The sequence below is a fragment of the Odontesthes bonariensis genome, chromosome 22 (genome assembly GCF_027942865.1).
Source record: "Odontesthes bonariensis isolate fOdoBon6 chromosome 22, fOdoBon6.hap1, whole genome shotgun sequence".
In the NCBI taxonomy this organism is placed as follows: domain Eukaryota; kingdom Metazoa; phylum Chordata; class Actinopteri; order Atheriniformes; family Atherinopsidae; genus Odontesthes; species Odontesthes bonariensis.
The window spans coordinates 24,541,438-24,565,714 of NC_134527.1; the positions used below are offsets into that span (position 1 = coordinate 24,541,438).

A 24,277-nucleotide genomic window follows, 5' to 3' on the forward strand; every position below is an offset into this window, starting at 1 on the left:
ATGTTGCGTTTAAAGTTAATTGTCAAAACTTAAAGCTAAAATTCATGGGTGCTTAACTATTCATGTGAGGAAGTAAACTGTCCAACCAACAGGTTAAAATCCACATTTAAAGCTCAGTGCCGTAACCAGCATTGAGGACACACAGGTCATGACCTCGGTATTTTCCCCGGTGTTTTTTTTTTTTTTTTTTTTTCCAGAGAAATATCAAATTAATATATTGTTACGACCCAGAATTAAGGTAGATGCACACGGACTGGCTTGTTTCCTCCTCTCCCTGTCAATCACTGGACCGCAGGTCATGTCACTCAGGTGTGGGCTGGTGATTGGGGGAGAGGAGTGGGCGTGGGCCAGTCTGTGTGCAGGTTTGGTTTTCTCCTGGGGTTGGTTGCGGCGCAGGACGGAGAGTCACCCGTGTTCTGTGATTGTACTGCTTGTCTATAACTTAATAAAGAGCCGTTCGGCAACCGCCGGTCTCAGAGCCTCCGGGAAGTCATTACAATATGATGAAAATCGTTCTGACTTTGATTGGTGGAAAGATCAGCATGCATTCTCATTTGTTTTTCTGAAAATAAAGTCCACATAATCCCTTTATTATCACGTTATATTTTAAAACTGAGCGCCACCCGACATTGGAAACATGTTTATCATATTACGCAGCTTCGACGCGAAAGTCAGCTGGGAAATGGAAGCGAGATGAGGAAATCTACTAAACAAACTAAACTCAGCTTTGGAAAGCCAACTGGCCAGGGGAAAAGAAAGAGAGAAGGAGGTGAGTTCATTTCGCCAATCGCCAGTGAGAATGAGTGACAGTTCATAATGTTCATATGCGTTCAAAGCGCGGCTGGAAATAGGAGGATGCTAGATCATTGTCCTCGGCATTTCAAGCAACAGTCACAAAGCCCTTTGGTTAGGATTTCGTTTTCCAGTCGGCACAAACACACGGCACACGAATCTCTCTCTCAATTCGATTTTCCATTTTCCAAAAAAGTTGCGACCTGTAATGAAATTATTGGGCTGTTAAGCTAACTTCTTTTTAATCAGGGCTTGACAGTTTTGTGCCAACTGTGGCTCATTCAGCCTCACTAGCTACAGTTTTGTTCAGTGCTAAATGGCTTCCTACATGTAAATAAAGCAGACTAATAGAAACTGGGTCAGAAACTTATATTTTTCATTTTACTTAAAACAATTGATGATGCACACGGGGCAAAATAACAGAATGAAATACCCCGTGTACTCTCTCATATGACACAATCTTGAGGTTAGTTGTGCTGCTCATGGTGCATTATGAAGCCAAGTTTTACCAGCATTTAGCTAGTTGTCAGGCCCAGCATGATACCTCTGTCTTCTCTGTGTTGAGTGAATGGATTGAATTGAGACTATACATCTAAAATACAGCCAACATCTTGTGGTCTGTTTGGCACATTCTACGATGTTAATTTAGTGGGTGGATTCAACCAGTTACTTAGGTAAAATGATTGCATTTTTCCTAATGAACCATTTGGATTTTATTGCAAATGGTGTCTAAAATTTTGCACATCGGTTAGACCAATAACCCAACTCATTCATTTGACCTTTTAGTGGGTCATGCACATGCATGGTGATGATGGTGACAATAGTAATTGTAGTAATAATAATAATTTAATATTTATAACAATAATAATGTAATATTAATAACAATAATATTAATAGTGCTGCTGCTGCTGATGATATTTTAAAACAGATGACACAGGAGAGGATGAGAATCAGGGAATTGAAGAGAGAGAGTCAGTAGAGGAAGAAAGGGGAAGAACTGAGTCAGGAGAGGAAGAAATAACAGAATCAGGAGATAAAGATGGGGAAATGACAGGTGAAGATGAAGAACGTCCAAGTACAAATTTTTCCATCCATGATCCGGCAAGCTATAAACACAAACATTCCTACACAGATGAGGAGAAAAGGAACATTCTACAGGGTAGATGGACTCACTGACTCACATTCATTCTCTCTCTCTCTCTCTCTCTCTCTCTCTCTCTCTCTCTCTCTCTCTCTCTCACTCACTCACTCACTCACTCACTCACTCACTCACTCACTCACTCAAATACTCTACTTTTGTGATCACAAATTGTTATAATAAACTTGTTCACCTACATATTCACCTCCTTGATGGGCTTGTGAGTTACCTCTGTTTATTCACGTTTCCAAACTGTATTTTAAAAAGTCACCATATTAGGATGTTTTTTTTTTTTTGTCAAATAAGATTTATCGCAATATTTGACCTCGGTATTTGAAAAATCCTGGTTACGGCCCTGTTAAAGCTGCCGGGCAGGTTTTCAAAATTCCGAGTCTAAAGTCGTAAAATTCGAACTGATACAACTTTCAGGTCCCTCCCCCAACCTCTAACAAGCTCCGAATCGCCCCCTAAACCCCTCCCCCTCTGTGAACGAGGTTGTGCACGTGAGTTCACACCAGTGTGAGCGCACACAAGCTGGGGCAGACTCACGCTCAGCAGCTTGTGCACAAGCTGTGATTGACAGGTAGGATTCCTCCACCCTAACTTGATTGGTTAAAAACAGCCGGGAGCGCTCGGTTTTTGTAAGCATGATTACAGGCTTCAGAGGGAGTTACAGATTTCGTTATTTTTCCTAAACAGCCTATTTAATATTCTACTTCCAGAATCCCATGATAGTTCAAGCTAATATTACTAAAAAAAAGTTGCCGACGACAGCTTTAACAAAACATAGAATGATAACCGATAGTTGAAAATGAGAAATGAATTCATAATTTGGTTGAAATGTTTAAGGTATTACTCATCACCTTAATTACAAGTAACATCTCAGCAAGTTTCAGCTCCATCTAGCCTGGGCGAAAGCCGACTGTTGACTCTGTCAAACAGTCTGGGAAAACCCAAGAGGAATCCGTTTCCATGGAGGGCGGGACCTTACCCAGCAACTTAAATTCATTGGAGTAACGGAGTTCCCTTAACCAATCATAATGTTTAGAAATGACGTAGGTTATGCGCCGAGGTTCATGCTTACTCTCGCGAGGCTCTAGCTCGCGAATCACGCTTCCCACATCCGCTTTCATTATACCGGTACCATTTGAGAAATCAAACTTTTCCCAAAGCCAGTTGGAAGGAGAGCTTCGACATCCTTGCCACTAACAATATTGAAGAGGCATTCCTCTTGCTCTCGTTTTAATTGTGTAATGCTCTCCAGAGTTGAGACAACTTCATGGATAGCTTCTAGCGTTCTTCCGTCGCCATGTTTATTTCCGCTGCGGTTGAACTACAATTCTGCGTCACCACTCGCAACTGTTTGCTGATTGGCGAACCGAGGTAGGGGGATTTGGCCAGACTATGTGCGGAGCCAAAATCTTTGGGCGGAAGTACGTAGGATGGCGTCGCCAGGCTAAGCTCCATCCACTGCCAGTATACAAATGAAGTCAGGCTTCATTGAAGAACCAACTGCTGGACACACGAGGTCATGACCCAATAAAATTCAATCAGCCACCTTCCACTGAGGCTCAACCTGCTGACCTAACTATTAATATTAATCACCCTGTCTACACTTCTGCTGCGTACATCAGCCCAGTCCAGTAAACAGTTCTTCCCTGATAGGTTTTGTTACTGTTGTTCTTATGTCAGATGTTTATTTGAGCTGCTTATGGTATATGAGCCACACCAAAACTGACTTAAAAACATTGTCTTAGTTGTATTTTTATCTATGTCTTTATATGTCTGGCTCTTAAGTCAGGCCTTATGAAAAATTCATCTTGTGTTACTGGTGCTGGAGGTAGGAATAGAAGTAGCATAGACACCGTCAGAGACATGTCATGCCTTTTGTGCATGTTGCAACCAGAAAAATATCATTACCCCTCTTCAAAAATGTATATCTATAAGCAAAGAAAAATTTCAAAAATTCTCCTGACAAGTAAACACTTTTACTTGACACTCAATTGTAGTGTCATTCCGCAAAATGGTGACTGATTAGACATCCAGTGTTTAATCATATAAGCCTGTATAATCAAGCAGATAATGACGGTTTCTGTAACAGCATCAGGATACCTTTCAAGCCACTTGTTTTATGGTCCAGGCAGATAATTAATTCTGATTGGCTGTAGAGAGCCCATTAATTCTTGACAAAGAACACCAGCTAAGCACTTCCAGGGAAACAATTTTTTCACTGTGCTAAATTAATGCTTTGAATCATTCTAAATCATTTGCATAAAATAGATGTAGACATCATGATATTGCAAATAAATGAGAAAAAAACAAACCTGGACAAGGTGTGTAGTCCTTTAATACCTTATCCTCTCAGTGCCAAAGAATGGAAACCATGACACGCTGCCCAGCCAGCTATTCTTATATATTTACTGTTTTCAACCCTGCATAATGCAATAAGATCTAATTTAGCATGATGTTATTTATTTGACATAGCTGAGCTGAAAGGATCTCAAAGGACCATTATAAAATCTTACCTCGTCTGCGTGTGCACAGATTTACCTGTGAAGAACTTGTTATTCCAGTTGTATTTCTCTTTCTATATGAATAGCGCTTTTTTATTTTATTTCTTATTTTTGTGAACAGTGGTGTGTAGTCAGAAATTTGTTTTGAGAGCAAAGGAGGGAAAACTGCAGATTAAAAAAAAAAACACTGTGCTTGTGGACTAGACCCAATATTTCTTCTGTTCAGTGAATAAAAAACAATCCCAAATGGTAAAGATTTTTTTGCACAAACTATAGTCCAAAGTAGCTGTTTTCATCTGGCTCACATTTTGAATTGATTGACAGAGTTGAGTCATGAGTGTGGTTGTCTAGACCAGGCCTTGGACATAGCCCAAATCTTCATTTTCTTTGAGCATTTTGATTATTTCTGGCTCACTCGACACTTGTTGTGACCCAAGATAAACCCAGTTTATGATCTTATTTCCCACAGAAGACTTTCCACTGCCACAACTGAGCGACAAGTGCCAAAAGTAGCCTGGATTAGGGACTTATGCAAGTGTTATATGGGATGTGGCTATTGTATTATTAGCAATGATAGCTTCACTCACTAGCTAAGTTATCTGGTGTTAGCCAAGACTAAGCTATGGCTGACAAAAAAAAAAAAACTTGGACCCTTTATCATTTGAAATCACATAAAAACATAAAAAAAATTATATCAACAGAATAGCAGGATAATGCCTTTAAGATATCAAAGGATGCTTGACTGGAGGAAAGAATAGTATCAGACACATTTGCCAAACCATAGAATATAGAATATGGTGATATATCCTAAGTTGTTTAACGCATCTAGATGTAAATACTAGGAAATAAAAGCTGACATTCTGAACTCTTGTCTCATACTCATCATTTGATCTTAAACCCAAATGTCTTCAGTGAACAACAAAAACAAGGGAATTTGCCTTGCTGTTCCAATACTTTTGGAGGGGACTGTATGATCTTGCACTCTTTTTACATCCTTGTCTTTTGCCTCAGTGCTCGAGTTCCCCACAAATTAACCTGCTCTCTGTGATATGCAGAGCTATGGCAGGTATCAAGGCAGAGGACCTTGTCTCAACATGATTATATAGGAGATTGTATGAGTCAAATCCATAAGTGGGCCTGGACTTTGCTGCTCTGTCATTCTTGTTTGAGTTGCCTTGTGCCTTTTCATGACATGGTACTTCACTAACACCCTTGGCTAATAGCAAATAAACCAGCAGAGTATGGCGATCATAATCTAAAATACATTCTAAGATACAGTATATACATTATTAAAAGATTAAGTTTGATGTAAAGATCTAACACTGAACTGATAATATGAATTTGATGATTTGAATCTGGCTGTTTCCTATTTTTCATTTTAGTCACTTTTCATTTCACTTGTGCCATATTCATCTATATTCACCTGTTTCCATGCAATTTTGTGCATTTTATCTAATTTCCCTCACAAATTGAATGAAGATTGAATGAGATAAGCTTTAGGTTGATGCTTTGCCTGACCAAACTACCTTTGGAGGGTATTCCATCCTTGTCAGAGCTTACATGATGCACAACACTTCTTCTCTTTCAGTGTTTCCTTTGTCCTTACCACTTCTTCATAGTCCCTGCCACTCAGGAGGGGCCTTGCTTTCCTAACTATCCCCTTGTTCAGTGATGTTATAGGTGAAAACAAATCACATCACATTTTCTCTTTTTTGTCTTTCTCAGTAAGAGTATAAATGTGAGGAAAATACCTAGTGAATGAGAGAATATGGCAACAAAGGTCCCAGTGATGAGTTGTAAAAGCATGTGCATTATAGTTTTATTTTGTACACCTTAACCTTTAAAGCTATAATGTGTAATATTTCACGGACAATGAATGTCTCCATGTCGCTCCGCCATTTTGAAACTACGGGATTTGTAGAAGGACATGTCATCACCTTCGCCCTTTCCATTTCCACATTTCGATACGGAAAAGGCGAAGCTGATGACATGTCCTTCTACAAATCCCGTAGTTTTAAAATGGCGGAGCGACATGGAGACATCCATTGGGGTGTAACACTGTTATGTACATTCACATGCTGAATATAAAGAATATAAGAACACTGCACTTTTGTGATGGAGGTAATTAATAACGATTGAGGTAATACTTGTGAATGATAAGACTCAAATTTGTTAATAGACAACGTGAAATATTACACATTATAGCTTTAAGCTGATAGGGCATCCTTACTAAGTTTTTTTTGTATCTCTACATAGTTTCATAGGTTTCCATGTAGCATTTGGCAAGCTCATTGTTGGGTATTTTTTTTACTGTGTATGTCTAACATTTTTAAACCTCTGAAAACATGTCTATTCTTCTTTCAAGCTCTCCTTACCTCTGCAGAGCAACTCTGAACACAGAAAAGCTATATCTGAGTGTACCTGAGTGACAAGTGGGTGCTCTCTGTCACCCTCTGACCAAGTGTTGGCTGTGTTACTAATGGAGCAGCTGTAACTTTTGAGATTTATCTGTTTATTCATTTTGAGATTTGGATTCATACACTTCAGGGGACTTCTTTGGATTGGCAATGCCAAATATGAGCAGCAGGTCATTTTAAGGTGAGCTTTACACTTAAAAATCAATTCACGACAGATGTACTCAAACAAGGAACTAGAATGTAAATGACTTCACTTGTTGCATTTTGATCTTATTCAACCTATAAACTGATCGGCGTTGTATGATCGACTGCCTTTAAGAGCTGCTAAAAGTCACTCATTAACATCATGTTACTCCATGTTCCTGACAATTAAGAATTCTGTCTGGCTCTTAGATGACGTAATTCTGTTTGATTCAGTGGGCTCTAACCCCAAGGACCTTCCAGGATTTAAGTGCAAAACAATTAGGCAAAAAGTCAGCCCCCTCATGTCTATACTGTGCTGGAGCGGGGTGTCTCCTTATGAAAAAAACTGAGTTATGCAATTACCCACAAAATATGTATATCTGAGAGGAATAATGTGTAGTCGCTGTGGAGTGAGAGCCTCCAAGGAAACACTGGTAGAGGTTTCTCGGACTTCAAACGGTTCTAGCTTATCTTTGATGCAGTTTTGAGGTCAGTGGCATGCTGGGAGAGGAATCTTCTGCTGCACATATTTAAGGCACACAGGTTTCTTTGTCAAGAAAAAAAACAACAAAAAAAACAAAACCCTGTGCTTGTCCAAAAGGCAGAAAATGTTACATGTGAATATTTTTCTCAGGCTATACTATCAGGTTCATGCCCTTTTCATTCATACGTCAGCTTCCTCTGATAACTTCCATAACTGGTCAGTTATTAGTCCAGCAAATTTAAAGTATTCCAGTGACCTGAACCTGTCAAATACTTATTAACTTACTTTTAGACACTCAGCTCCGAACCATACAAATAAGCAGGATTTGTGGTTTGAATTTTAAATGTATTTAGTCTACTCTGGCTCAACGCTGGTAACCTTTACTGTTCAGACAAACTTTGTATAGATGTGGATCGATCGAACACTTCTGATGCAGTTAAGTGATTGAATCATCTCTGTCAGTGTACACTTAGCAGCTGCAGCTCAGTTCTGGTGACGTCCCTCACACTCGCACCTCCCACAGCAACTGTGTTGTAGATAAATAAATGAATAAATAGATAAATCTATGAAGAAACAGATTCTAGGGTTTCATCAACTTCTAAATGATATGATTAATCCGTGATTAACTACAAAGACTAATTACAAATTATCAATCATGAAAACAATTATATTTTCTTTTAGATAGATTAAATATTATTAGCTGTGTAATAAAATAATGAAAGTGAAGGCTAATATCATCTGTGTGCACTTGTTTCAGGTTAGTGTGAGAGCATCTATTGCTGTTTTCTTGCTATCATGAAAATTTGAAGGGAGACATACACACATACATATAAACACACCCTATCCTTCCACTGTTCCAGTTCCATGGGGGCTGTTTGTAATTTACACAAGAAAGAGTTGTGTGATCAAAGGATGGACAGAGCACAAATAACTCCAAAGTAAACTAGATTTTCTCACTTGTTTTTTGTCTGAAAAAACACTGCCAGGCATTGAAAAGGTTGCTTATTTTGGAGAAGGTGATATGTCTGAGGATAGCATTGCACCTTAAAGGTGAGTCTATCAGCTCCTTGGAATAGCAATCCTAACAGACTGGCTCCCCTGGGGCTCCCGATCCACTGCCTCTGAGTCATACTCTTCCTGAGATATCACTGGAGCAGCATCCAGAAGAATGTGGCTTTGCCAGAATGGGACCAAGTACATTTTGGCACAGATGAACAAAGCTTATAATAACACAAGAGGTACCAGAAAGAAATTCAAGAAGATCAAGTCTTGACTCAATAGAGGTGATTCATGAAAACAGGACAAATTTGCAGGTTTAGTGGGAATGCAACACAATTGTTTCAAACTGTGTTTTATGCACTCACAGCTGCATAATCTTTAAGCCGTGAGTCTCAAGAAAATGTTGTTATCTTGTATAATGACGATTAAGAATCTTGATTCTTGACATATATAAGTTGCCGCTCATTATGTATCCAAACATATCCAACATTCAGTGTTTTACTGGTGAAAATATGGATATGAACATTTTTAGATTTAAGTTACCATGCTATGCTGATCTAACAGATAACTTAAAAGTTTGAGGCAAGAGGCACTCTGCATTTCACTTAAGGTAAACAATCCTAAAACAAATAATACATTAATTTAATTATAAGAGGAGGCTCGGGCCGATTGTCGAACGTTGGATTAAGGAAGAGCAGTGTGGTTCTTGCCCAAATCGAAGAACAGTGGACCAGATCTTTATCCTCACAGAGTTGCTGAGGGGATCAATGGGAGTTTGACCATCCAGTCTGCACGTGTCATGTGTGTTTGACTTGAAAAAGGCTTACGACCGAGTTCCCCGAGGGGTTCTGTGGGGAGCCAAAGTAAGAGCCATGTCTACATTCTTGGCACTAAGTCGAACTTGTTTACACTGCGTGTTGGACTCTGTCAGGGCTGCCCCTTGCCACAGATCCTGTTTGTGATTTTCATGGACAGTGGTTCTGTTGGCTTCTTCAAGCCAAGACCTGGAGCGGTTCACAGCTGAGTCTGAAGCGGCCGTGATGAGAGTCAGCTCCTCCGAATCCGAGGCCATGATTCTTAACTGGAAAAAGGTGGAATGTAATCTCTGGGTTGGGGATAAATCCCTACCTCAGTTATGTTGCTGCAGTATAAATCATCATTAAACACAGCTATAGTTATAGGTGGATAACTAAATAAAATTACTTCAAAAATCATTTGACAAACATTTAGAAAGTTTAAGTGTAGCAGAGAGAGGTAATGTAGAAATCTTCAGTGATCACAGTGAATTAATTGGGGAGTTTTTTTGTAGCTTAGCAACAATTTGGCTGATGATGTCACACAGTGTTAGCAGGTAACACAGGTGTACTCTCTCAGTAGACAACATGAACATGAACTCTAAGCCAACAATTCAAAGGACATGCTTCTGAATGACATGTCCTGGACCAACAAGTACTGCATCCACGACTCCTTCACTGTTACCTCTCTGTTTGCACCCCTATCTGCCCATATATAGACTTAAAGCTGAGTAGATTGTTCTTGCAGCCATGTGTCACTGAAACAAATATTGCCTTCCTGATATTACAACTGTATTTTATCCGCTCGTAACGTCACACTTTTTCTATAGGTCACAAAATGTAAGATGCTGTCCATCGATTTCTTCAATGTGTGAACCCTGTAGTTTTTGCCTGAATTCATCAAAACTGGGGAAAAAATTAACATTTCATCAGGGACTAGTAATAGTTTAGTTAATACTTGTTGTATGTAGCTGTAGTGTTATTTTCTGGGAAATACAGAATGTTTAAATTATTGTGATTATGATGTGCTTTCCCAAACATGAAATGAAGGATGGTTCTTCTTCTGCCCTGACCGAACATGTGCAGTACACAGTGTAGACAGCGAGCTAAGCACACTCCAATAAAGAGCCCGAAGCAATGAAGATAATTCAGGTAACTTTAGTTGAAGTCTTTTTTGTGAAACGGTAACATATAAACAATGAATGGCAGTTACAGTAGTTACATTAGATAGATTAACACCAATTGTAGTATTACCAGCTTTACAAATTGACATTAACATAGACATACTGAGCATGCCATACAACAAACATACATGAAATGAGCTACATAAACCATGTAGTGACAATCAAACAAACATATTTATCAAAAATAATCAGTGGATTGTACAGAAAAACATCTAAATATCACTATACGCACAGAATGTGCCAAATCAAGGGCGTAATCAGAAGGATGGAAGAGGATTAAATTTGACTCTCCACTGCTTTTTCTCTGACTAAGATCAAAGCTCAAACAAATTAACAGGGGTGTGGGACATACCAACTTCACTCTACCTGTGGGTAGGCTCGGAACAATACAACTCTGCCAGTGTTTCCCATACATTGAGCAAACTATGGCGGCCCGCCATAGTTTTCTTTTGGCCGCCATAGTTTCTGAATCCCAATCGTTTGAAACACAGCGATTTTTAATTTTTTTTTTTTGGAAACACAGCGATTTCCTCGAAAACCAACCAATATGACTCTACAACAGGTGAATTAGTAATTAAACATGTCCTAAAGTGTGCAATGTCAGAGTTTTGAAGTTTAGTGGCAAAAAAAAGGTTTATGTGTTATTAGTCGCTGTCGGGGCGATTGACACACACGTTATAGATCAGTGGGTGCGCGTGCATAAAGGTCAGCTGTATTCATCGTGATTTCGTTGACAAACATATTTTTTTACCTATTTATATTATGAGAAATAATGTGAAATTTGAGCAATGACGGGTACACTAGTATGTTGTCCGGTATGTTGCTTAAAAAAATAGCAAGCTCAATAGTTTCTGTTTAAAATAAGGTGTTTCATCTGTCCCGCATGTGTGTTTCAACCGTCCCGACTAGGCGGAGCGGGGTGAAGTTGGTTTTATATTCGACATTCGCCTATTTTCCGGCTTTGTAATTGTAATAGCGTCACGAAAACCGCACCGATTAGCCTCAGGATGGTATTAATATTTACAGAAAACTAAGACTAACATACCACAGGCTTTATCAACTCACCAAAGTAAGCCTGAAAGATCAGAGTAACCGCGCGAATATACTTCTAAGTAAACTACGGCAGCCGGAGCGCTTAGGGACCGTTGCAAAAGTGCAACGCCCTTTTTTGTTCTGACTGGATATTCAACCAATGAACACCAAACCACTTCGGATGGGTTTGTGAACTCACTATGAAGCTTTCACAGCCTTTTAGTTTCCAGAAAAATAATTTTAGGTGGAACATTTACTCAGTGTGCATAGTTAATTCCATTTTAGATTTTTATTTTGTAATAGCTCTCTTGTTTTTAAAGATATCAACACCAAACCACTTCTGATGTGTTCCTGAACTCATTGTGTACTTCCTACACCCTTTATTATTAAGGAAAACCTTTTCAAGTTTCTCAAAAAGGCATAAGTACTCACTGTATATGATCCATTCATATTTTTCATGAAGTTTAGTTTTAACCTGTAAATATTTTCTATTACAATTGTTATCATTGGGTTTTAATGACAAGATGAGGTTTCCTTATAAGCCCACAAGGGTTTCTGACATCTCCAGCACACATTCCTTTTTTTTAATTTGTTGTGTTTTATTGTGTATTTTTTTATATTTGAATGAATGTGTGCAAATCAATCAAATAAAATCAAATCTGCAGTCGCACAAACTTATGCCACGTTAATTTACCCCCCCCCCCCATAGTTTCCAAAAATTCTGTGGGAAACACTGTCTGCCCTTCTGGGCAGAAGGGTTTTACTTTAATGTTTAATGTAATAATATATAAAGCATTTTACATCAGTGTAATAAATTGTATATCACCTATTAGAAATATATATATAAATATATATAGTTAGTACATACTGTATATTATGTCCCTATTCCTTAGAGAAGTATTCCTATTAATTTAACAACTGATTTCTGAGGAGTCATCCTTCTGTTAAAGTATTTGTGAAAGTGTAGCTTGTATTTGTGTTGGGTTATTACAGTTCTTGTAAAAAAAAAAAAAAAAAAAAGGGGGGGGCTGAAATGTGGAGGCTTACTACAGTTGGACAGATATGATCCAATAGAGAAAGATGGAGAGGAAACTCAGTGAACAGAGCTTGGCACATACTTGGTTAGGACAGATGGCTGTGAGGGTCCATATGTGATGCAGAGTGTGTCCGAGCATTTTACTGGCATTGTGTGTCGTGAACGCACACGTGTGCGCATGTGTGAATCTACATGGTTTAGAGATCCATATGTGCACAGAAGGATAGCAGTTGAACACAAGTGTACTTTGACAAAACTGGCACTTTGTATGTGCCTATTTTGTGTCTTACCAGAATAAACTCCTCTTCAAGTCATTCTCTGGACCCTAACATTACCACCACTATGGGTCAAACTGACCCTCAGCATGGGTGGCTTGGCCACAGTAGCAGGGCCAAGAACATGACATTACTAACGTCAGTTGGTCAGCAGCAGTCATCTCTACACATGGTCCACCAAGATGGCACAGCAGCATACATAGGCACAAAAGAACAAACGCAAGCTTGCCCCAGCAGGGATGGTGTGGGCCACTCGTAAAGCCAAAATATCTAAGGAATAAAAATTGGATTTTCAGTTAAAATGAAGAGTTGATGTATAGAAACGGAAAAACAAATGTTATTTATGAAACGCTCAGCCAAATGCTTGTAAAAAAAAAAACATTAAATCTGCCTGTGTCAGGTATGGACATCCGCTTGATTGACACAAACTATTAATATAATTTCCGTGAACATTTCTGTGGTTTGCGCTTTCACAGTGTTTCACTGTTTTCTTGCCAAATCTAGTCCCAGGATCAGCACCAGGCAGCGGTATTAGAAAGAGGAATGTGAACTTTATGGGAATTAGGTCTGGTACAAGACAAATGAGCGTGGACAGTCTAGGCTCCCAGATGCTCATGATCATGTCTGATGCAGTCATTTAGGATAAACAGAAGCTCAGGGACAAATGAGCATAATCCCTTTCCTGAAAGGAGCTTTGAAATGAGTGCATAATGAAATGTATAATTTATTTATTCTGAGATGCTGGAGGGTCCTATGAAATAAACATGAGAAAGAGAGAGTAAAGGAGTATTAAAATGAGACAGATAGATAGAGAAGGAGAGGGAAAGGAGGGGAATGTGTGATACTGGTGGAAAATGAGTGTCAGCAAATAAGAATCAAAATGAATGCTTGAAAAGAAATACTCAACCTGTGACAACATGTTGGGTGTAATTTGTTTTCTGCTTCAGTGATGTCAGAATAGTGTGTCTGAGTGTGTGTGACCTGTGTCTGCACAGTTTGCTCCATTTGATGTACAATTCAGGTAGAATATATTATTAATAAATGGGAAAGTTATCAGCATGTAAAATTCAAACATAAAACCAAAAATTAAATATTACCAGTGTGTTTATGTAAAAATCATCACTTTTCTCAAAGATTAAAGATTGAAGACATTTGAAAATGGAAAATTAAATTCCACTACATATTAATATAATGCACTGATTATTTTTTACCCCCAGAATATTTTAAGGGTTATGCAGCAGCCTTAGCAAAAGTGAAATAGACAAACTTTTGGTGCTAACACAGACAACAACTGATAACCATTTACAAATAAAGTGACAAAAATAGCTTTCAGCATGCTAACAAACAATAATAATCATAATGCTAAACTACTTTTTAAATGTTTAGCATCCTCATTATGCTATTTTAGTTTGTAAATTAGGTAAAATGTGCTAATATACAACTAAGGTTTAGACTATATAAATTTCAGTGGCTTTGTCAGACAATAGATACAACTTTGTCGGACAATAGATACAACTAGAAAATTCCTGAAGAAATTTTGATGGGTGCCAATCTATTGCCCACCCAATAATTAAAAAATATTTAGTTTAGTTTAAGTGGAGAAAAAAAAAAATGTATTTCCCAGCAGGGATCAAACTCGGGCCACACGCACGAAAGGACGATAGTGTTGCCATCAGGCTACCCTGTCCTGTTAGATCAGAAGTGCATAAAACTGATATAAAGAGTGCACTGACAGACACAGAGGTATCGCGGGAGAAAAATGAAGTGGAACACTGCCTTCTAACACGTCCTGTGAGAAAAGTTGACCAGCTAGAAAAATAATTTTAACACCGTTAGAAGCAGAAGGCTTAGAGGAAGCTAGCAAAGTAGTTTTACATCTGTGGAGTGAACTATATTTAAATCGAAGCAGTTTGAACACACACAACATATATAGAGAGATGAGGCGGCTGCGGGAGAAAAATGAGGCGGAACACTATCTTATAACACGTCCTGTGAGAAAAGTTGACCAGCTAGAAAGATAATTTTAACACCGTTAGAAGCAGAAGGCTTAGAGGAAGCTAGCAAAGTAATTTTACATCTGTGGAGTGAACTATATTTAAATCGAAGCAGTTTTTATGCCATTTTAAATAAGCTTAAGTGCTTAATGTTAAGTGCTTTTCAATGCATTTACTTTGATACTTGGATAAGGCATCTGGAAGGCAAAATATGGCTCCAGAAAGGCTCCATCTTGGCTTTTTCCTGCTAAGCAGTCTCTGGCTGTGTTCGAAACCGCCTACTTCTCCTACTATTCCTACTAGTCCTACTTTTTGAAGTTCCCGGATGTACACTAGATGCATGCTAGATTCGCCGAAATGTTGAGTATTCATCATGAGGTTACTTGTCACACTTAAACTACCCAAGATGCAACGTAACGTGACGTCACCGATCGCCATTTGAATGGTCAAATTCCGTTAACGGGACAAGAGCCGTTAAAACGGCATAACCGGAAGTGCGTTGCTCACTGCGGCTAGCTTTAGCGCCGAATTCGTGGGAACAAAATTGTAAATAGCCGGTATTTTGTCAGATTTTCAAAACCTTGGGGGTCTAAACGACTACTTTCTCGCCTGAAAATGTTTCAAATGTTGCTAAAGTGATATATTTACAGAGTTTATGGCTTAAGCGAAATCTGCTTTTCAGGCTGGCTGATTTTGGCTCGGGCAGGAGTGAAGTGCACTGTGTGTAAACGCTCTGCATACTGTCTGATCGATGAGTATCCCGTTTTCAAGTATGTAGTATGTAGTAGGTGGTTTCGAACACAGCCTCTGTCTCAGCCCTTAGCAGGCTCTTAAGCTTGTTGCTAGGAGACAGCTCGTTAGCATGCCCACAGGCTCCAACTGACAGGTGCTGCAAATGACACACACTATTACCTGTTAAAAAAGGAGCCTTTCTGATTTCCGCCTACTTTCTCGAACAAACGGTCACAGCTCGAAAAGTAAAGTTCGAATCCGAATCGTTTTTGTACCGTGAGCGCCACAAGGGACGGCCGAATCCAGCGGTGTAATTTTCATTCGGCTACCCCCTCGGGCTCGTTTTAAAAGGCAGTTTTAAAATCATATTTAAACACTGATTTTAGGATTTTAGCCATTTATAATGGGATTGAGGGACGGCACTTTGCGCTCAGAGGCAATTTGTGATAAATCTGTGTGGCAGAGGTCAATGAGTGTGACATTGTGTGAAAGAGGACAAAAATACCTACGTTTTGTGATAACATTTGTCCAGATCGGCCAGATATTTCAGACATGAGAGAGTTTTGTTTGAAGAATCGGTGATTAATGATTTTTAGAGTGAGAGCTTGAGAGCGAGAGACGCCAGATCTGAGATTTTGGCACCCTCAAACGTAAACTGCCGTCGTGTCAAAGCCCTATTGAATATATTCAAACCCTTCGATTCAGTTATAGCCGAGAGTCTCGTGTCACTTACAAACTTTGAATGAGGTCTGTGCTATGCTGTATGGCTGAGTTATAAGGCCTCTAAAAATGCCTTTTTCAAGCTCGTTAAGGCCCAAAATCTTCATTTTTTGACTTTTTGATGAGGATTCCCTGTTTAAATTTTCCGACATTTTTCCCGATCAATGCGCACCTAACGGTGCGCTTTTTATGTCGGTGGGACCAACGCTACCAGACTAGTTAGGGCGGAAACAGAATAATAAGAGTCTGGCACAGGAGTAAGATGTTTGCCTAATGCCTTTGGCATTGGCACCCATAATTAGTACTATACTGAGTATCAAGAATGGGAATCAACCTGCAGTCCATTCTTTTGGGTCAGAATTCCCATAATCTTTGATGTGCTATCTGGAACTTTTTTCTCTTTCTTTGGATTTTAGAGACCATACTGTGCACTACGGAATTGGAAAATCACATCAGCTGGCATGCTAATTGTTACAGGGAAAAAAAAACACTCTTCCAAGGAAAGGGATGCTGGAAATCCGAAACTTTATCTAAAATTTTTCTAATCTTTTTATTTGGGGCTCAATCTCATGTGGGAGCGTTCTGACACAGCAAAAGCTAGAAAGGTGCTACCTAAATAATAAACACCAAATTATTTATGCAGTCTGTGACACAATCCCAACATTACCAAGGCAACAGGCAGAGCAGGAAGTGTGGAGAAAAGAGCAGTCGGACTCACTTTTGCAGCCTCATATTGGTAATTTATTAACAGGAACAACTTAGAAACATATTACATGGGTGGCTGTGGCTCAGTGGTTAGAGTCGGTCGTCCAATAACTGGAAGGTTGGCAGTTCCTACTCTCGCCACTCAAAAAGATTGGTGAAACTGACAGAATGAGGGGCGTCAGTCCACCTCCTTGTCCCGGCCGAGGTGCCCTTGAGCAAGGGACTGTACCCCCATGCTCCCCAGGAGTGTGTGACCCTGTGCATGAGCATCAGTGTGTCAACAGGGGCCAACCTGGATGGGTTAAAAGCAGAGGACAAATTTCGTGTGTATTCATGTATGCATGACAATAGATCGGATCTTAACATGGCAGCATACACAGAATTCCCAACGAAAATAGCTTCCTGATCACATTCTGTGCGTACGTGGCCAAAAAGCCAATCTCTGTTGGGCATTACTGTGTCTGAGATTTTCATAACATCTTCCGTTATCACCTTGACAGAGAACATTCTGACCCTAAACCAGAGGTCTTCAACAGGGGGTCCGCGACCCCCAGGGGGTCCGCGGAGGTACTGCAGGGGGGTCGCGAAATCTTTGGTTGATTAGACGATTTTTAACATTTAAAAAAATAAAAAAAAAATTTAATTTTTTTTTTTCAAACAGTTTTTTCTCACAAATTGTGTGCAAATGTTTGCCATCCACAGATGGTTTGAGGATTAATTGTCCCATCTACTTGCATGTTTAAAGTTAAAATCTGTGGATTATTTGAATAGCTTAGTGTTGTATGCAAGATGTTTGTTTATAAATGGCAGTGGCACGGCCACCCTGTGCCTTGCACATGTTTAAAATAAAAACATGAATATATTAACCTGTGTATTATTTGAATAGCTTAGTATTGAATGTACAATAACAGAGTAGCTATGTTTATACACAGCACTAGGCCCCGTTAAATATAAAACACAATTGTATGCCATATAAATAGTAGGGGGGTCCCTGCTCCAACTCTCCATCAGTTTGGGGGTCCCTGGCCTGAAAAACGTTGAAGAACCCTGCCCTAAACAATATGTGGTGTGAGCAGTGTCAAGGACTTCTCCCTCCCACAAAAGATATAAATAGAAAACGCCAAGAAAGCAACAAATAGCCGGGTTTCAGTAACGTAAGTAGGATGACGCGCAAAGGCGGCGGCGCGAGTTCAGATGGAGGGCAGGAAGTAAAAATGGAGAATACGTCCATGGAGGAAACCGTTGCAAAGAGTCTGTGAGAACTGTGACTTTGGAGACAAGAAAAACGAACACATAAGAGACAAATTGGTTGTGGGAATAAGGTATAAAGAACTGTCCAGAAAACTGCAGTTAACTTCGGACTTAACCCTCAAAAAGGCAGCGCTTATGGTGAGGCAAGCTGAAGAGGTAGCACAGCAGATAACACAGCAAGAGCAACAGGCGTCGCTGGCAGTGCAAGCAATGAAACAAAAGAGATTTGTGAAGAAAGGGAAGAAACCGCAGGGAGAGTGGAGCGAAGGACAGCAGCACGGCTACCAAGGGGAGAGCAAGTGCAGTCGGTGCGGTAAAGAAAAACACAAATATGCAGCCAAATGCCCAGCCATGGATTCTGAATGCAAGAAGTGCGGGAAGAAGGGGCATTGGGAAAGAAAATGCTTCACAAAGATTGTGAAGGAACCAGGGCAATGAAGAGGATGAAAGTTTCTACCTTGGTGCAGTGAGTAAACAGAAACAAAGCAGTGCAGAGCAATGGACAGAGCAGATCCACATAGGGTACACGCCAGTGAAATTTAGAATTGATACAGGTGCTGCTACCTACCACACACGAGACGCTGGCCAAGCTGTGTGGCTCCACCGTGTTCACCTCCCTCGACGCTGCCTCAAGCTTTTGGCAGATACCGCTGCATGAAGAAAGCAGAATCCTAACCACATTCATCACACCTTTCAGGAGATACTGCTTCACTCGCCTTCTGTTTGGGATAAACATAGCCCCAGAGATATTGCAGCGTACATGGATGACGTGATTGTGCAAGGAAAAGACAAAGCCACACATGACAGACGCTTGCAAAGCACACTCGAAAGGATGAAACAGGCCTTAAGCTGAGCGAAGAAAAATGTGTTTATGCACAACCACAGCTACGCTTCCTGGGCCACATCGTTGACGCCAACGGGGTAAGAGCAGACCCAGAGAAGGTGAGCGCCATCAGAGAGTTGGAAGTGCCCACCAACGTACACAAACTGAAACGTGCATTAGGCATGATTAACTACATGAGCAAATACATTCCAGACATGGCAACCATTGCAGCCCCACTGTATGAGGGGAAGATGGCCTGGACCTGGGACCAGCCACAGCAGCGAGCGTTTCAGCGCTTGAAAGAAGCCCTCGTCACCTCGCCTGTACTGGCCCACTACGATCCACAGGGACTGACCACAGTGTCAGCTGATGCGAGTAGCTACGGGATGGGAGGAGTCCTGCTCCAGCTGCATGGAGAGAGCTGGAAGCCAGTAGCGTACTGCTCCAGGAGACTATCAGACGCGGAAACCAGGTACGCGCAAATAGAGAAGGAGTGTTTGGCGGGAGTATGGGCCTGTGAAAGGTTCCAGAAGTACCTGGTAGGCATGGACAATTTCCGACTCATAACAGATCACAAGCCACTGGTGCCGCTGATAAACAGCAAAGACCTAGACACAGTGCCTGTTAGGTGCCAAAGACTCTTGATGCGGCTCATGCGCTTCAATGCAAAGGCAGAGTATGCACCAGGAAAAACGCTGGTCATAGCCGACACACTCACGCAGCCCGCTGAAGGAGAGAGACAGCACCACAGAAGCAGTCATTGCATGCCACATGAACGCAGTAACTCACAGCTGGCCTGTCTCACAAAGTAAGCTGGACAGGATCAGGACAGCCACACAGGAGGACCCACAGCTCCAGCGCGTGAGAAAGCTGATCAGGGATGGATGGCCCAAACGAGTGAGTAGCACTTCAGAGAGTGTTAAAGACTACTACATGATGAGAGACTCACTGTCTGAGGGTCTGGTTACACGGAAACGTTTTTCATTGTAACTGATATTTTTGCTTATCGTTTGGCTGTCGCGGCCACATGGAGCCGGCGTTCCCAGTACCCCAAAACGATATTTTTGGAGAACGGGTTCCAGAGTGGGAAGATCTAAGAACGCCGCCGTTTCGTTTCCATTGTTACAGCCAGAACGGATTTGTTTACATCTGCGTCACAGCCACATGGCCAATGCCAGTGACGTATACACATACGTCAGTGACCAGAACAAAAAGCGGCTTCCATTCAAAATCCGGAAGAAGAAGACAACACAACAAGGACAGACAGCAATCATCATGGACCCCACAACATTGATAGTAGCACTGCTGCAGACACTGTTAACTACAATGGCGTTGTTGAAGGAACAACGTGAGCTTCGCACTGGTAGAAGTAGGGGCGTACACGCATGCGCATTGCTTCTTCTATTGTTCTGGTGTAACCGGTGGGGGTGGCTTACAGCGCACATAGAGGTGTGGCGTGTGTACTGCATCGTTTTCAGCATTTTCATCGTTTCCATGAGGACTGATATCTTTACAGAAGCTTTCCTGTGGGTCGCAATAATTTTTGTACCCGTTTTCAAAAAAAACCTTGTTTCATTTTCGTGTAGCCGTAGCCTGAGTGTGAGGGCCTGATCACGCTGGGCTGTCCCATTGTAATTCCAAAGGCCTTGAGACAGGAGGTGCTAAACCGCGTACACGAGGGACATCAGAGCCTGTCCAAGTGTAGGGAACGTGCACAAGAGACTGTGTGGTGGCCTAACATGTCAGGGGACATTAAAAGAAAAAATTAGACGTGCCACTTGTGTCAGACAAACAGACGCACTCAGCACAGAGAACAGTTACGGTCAACACCCCTGCCTGAGAGACCTTGGCAAAAGATAGCCACAGACATTTGTGAATACAAAGGAAAGCAATACCTAGTGATATCAGACTATTACTCGCGATATCTAGAAATACTACACTTATCTATTACAACAACAGAACAGGTAGTGAGGTCAATGAAGGCAACATTCGCAAGGTTTGGCATCCCTGAGCAGATAGTCAGCGATAACGGGCCTCAGTACACCAATGATGCTTGGAAAGAGTTTTGTAGGCTGTATGACATCGTGCATTCCACATCCAGCCCACACAACCCACAAGGCAATGTGCATGCGGAGCGTGCGGTGCAAACTGCCAAGCGTATACTCAAGCAAGACGACCACCTATTGGCTTTGATGAGCTACCGCGCCACCCCAACCACATCCACAGGAGTGAGCCCGGCGGAAATGCTCATGGGCGTAAGATTCGCACCACACTGCCGTCCCTAAAGAGAAACCTGAATCCAAGGCAGCCGAACCGAGACCTCATCCGTCGCCGAGATGAAGAAGCCAAACAACAACAAGCATTCTACTACAACCGGAGACACGGAGCAAGGGACTTACCACCCTTGCACACAGGTGAACAGGTCCTGTCCAAGCTGGGTGGGGAGAAGGTGTGGAAAGGTCGAGCATCGGTGCTGCAGGAGTGTGGCACGCCACGCTCTTACCAGGTGAAGTCGCCAGGAGGAGGAGAGATGAGGAGAAACAGGTGACATCTTCAGCTGACTGAAGAAGAGAACACAGACACTGGGCAATCAGCCACAGATCCAGAGAAAGAAACACCCAAACAAGGCTCTGACCAGGGACTGTGTGAGAGGAAGGTTAAAGCAATATAATGTAACTTCTCAAAAAGCCCATTATGGAGCTCCCCCTACAGGCTTGGAGGTTACACTGTCGTAAATACAACACCCTTTTGCTTTCACGTTTCACGTTTGTTGACGAACCGGCGAGGAGTCAGAAGGTGCAAGCTATGTCGTCCGAGAAGGTAAGAGTAATCAAATGTACCTGGGAGCGTGAGAGGGGTCTATTTGTTTTTGTGGTAGGTGTGCCAGAAAGCAAGTCGAAGTACTTCCGCTCAGCTCCCGGGCCGCTCACGGGCCGGTCCAGCAAAGTTACATAGCGCAGTTATTCCAACTCAGACCCCCGAAGGGCATAGGAGACAGGCCAATCGTAATATTAAAACTCATTCTAACGCACAATTTTTTTCAAGCTGTTAATTTAAGGTAGAAATGTTACATAGTATTACTTTAAGAGTGCTACAGTAACACCCGAAGGACTGACAGTGACCAGGTTTGGTAGAGTTAGTAGACCTGTGAAAAGAATGGACATTTAGTTAAGTAACTCAGAGAACAGTGAATTTAAGTTTTATTAAGAATGTAAGTTTAAGTTTGAGTTATGATTTACATTTTGAAGTAATCTGAGAAGTATCTAAACATTACAGATGTAAAAGACAAGGAAAGGAAAACGGTTAATTCTTTTAAGTTGTTAAGATCAACATAAATAAGGTTTATTAATAACAAGCTTAATGTTGTGATCCCATGTTTTAGAAGTATAATAATTTGAGGGGGAGATGTCAAGGTATCAGTAATGTAAATGGTGCATTACGTAGTCACTTACTATATACAGGAAGTAACGCGAGAGTTAGACTTACGGGACCTGTGACATGTAAGTTCATATGCGAGTTGTGAATAAAGGAGACAAGTCGAGTTCAATCAGCTGTGTCGGCCAACAGTTTATTTGACATGGTGTCAGAAGTGCTGTAGGATAGAACACACTACAATGGCGAAGTTTAAGCCTCCGGAAAACTTTAACTTAGAGAAGCCGGGAGAGTGGCCGTCGTGGAGTCGGCCAACAGTTTATTTGACAAACACAACCATAAAAACCAAGTTAGCAAGCTAACATACCTCTGATGAAGTGGCCGCAGCAGACACGGACATTAGCAGGCATTTAAAATCCACTTTTACATTTCTCACCTTTGTAAACAACTATCTTCGGTACTCTTAAAAAAAAAAAACTTTTCCTTTTCTCGGTTAGAACGATTAGAGCAACCATAAACCACACAAAACATAGGCATTTTTTCAGACAGCAGGCAGATCCTCAGTTCACTTCCTGCCCTCCATAGACAAGAGTAGACGCCGCATCGACCGCTGGGGCGCGAGAAATGTGGCCGCCATCTTGGACCGGTCTTTCATACTCTATGGGTGTCTATGACACCCATAGAGTATTCAAGATACCAGAGCACTGTGCGGCTTATTCCTGTGCAAATCGGCGGATGATTGCGAACAGGGGTCGGGGATTACTTTTTCAAGTAAGATTAAACATTATTATTGGTTGTATTTTGTGAATAGAATATTATTGTTCTGTATTTATGTCTGCCAGCGAAATCGTAGACAGCAAACGTTACGCTAGGCTATGTTTATAGCCGGTGTTCACCCGACTATTAGGCCAATTGAGACTTTATAAATCATATATTCCATAACAATTCATTTACAATTTCACCAGCTTTGGTTTAGTATCAACAGATCTGTGTCAAAATGGGAGTTTTGTTGACCCATCCATCCATCCATCCATCATCTTCCGCTGGTCCGGGGATCGGGTCGCGGGGGCAGCAGCTTGAGCAAAGAGACCCAGACGTCCCTGTCCCCGGCCACTTCCTCCAGCTCTTCTGAGGGGACCCCGAGGCGTTCCCAGGCCAGCCGAGAGACATAGTCTCTCCAACGTGTCCTGGGTCTTCCCCGGGGCCTCCTCCCAGTGGGACGGGCCCGGAACACCTCACCGGGGAGGCGTCCAGGAGGCATTCTCACCAGATGCCCGAGCCACCTCATCTGACTCCTCTCGATGCGGAGGAGCAGCGGTTCTACTCCGAGCCCCTCCCGGATGACCAAGCTTCTCACCCTATCTCTAAGGGAGAGCCCAGACACCCTGCGGAGGAAACTCATTTCGGACGCTTGTATTCGCGATCTCGTTCTTTCGGTCACTACCCACAGCTCGTGACCATAGATGAGGATAGGAACATAGATTGACCGGTAAATCGAGAGCTTCGCCTTCTGGCTCAGCTCCTTCTTCACCACAACGGGCCGGTGCAGAGCCCGCATCACTGCAGACGCCGCACCGATCCACCTGTCAATCTCCTGCTCCATTCGTCCCTCACTCGTGAACAAGACCCCGAGATACTTGAACTCCTCCACTTGGGGAAGGATCTCATTCCCGGCCCGGAGAGGGCATTCCACCCTTTTCCGGCTGAGGACCATGGTCTCAGATTTCAGATTTGGAGGTGCTGATTCTCATCCCAGCCGCTTCACACTCGGCTGCGAACCGCTCCAGTGAGAGCTGTTGACCCTAAACATAAAAATTTGAAGGAAGAAGAAGG

At 41.6% G+C, this 24,277-nt stretch overlaps 1 protein-coding gene across 1 annotated transcript in view; it reads left to right on the plus strand.

The window, feature by feature from the left end:
• Positions 1–446: 446 nt before the first annotated feature.
• Positions 447–24,277, plus strand: part of LOC142372790 (uncharacterized) — a 35,558-nt gene continuing 11,727 nt past the window's right edge. The window contains exon 1 of the mRNA XM_075455762.1: positions 447–769. The gene's annotated coding sequence lies outside the window, so the exon portion shown is untranslated. The remainder of the gene's footprint in view (positions 770–24,277) is intronic.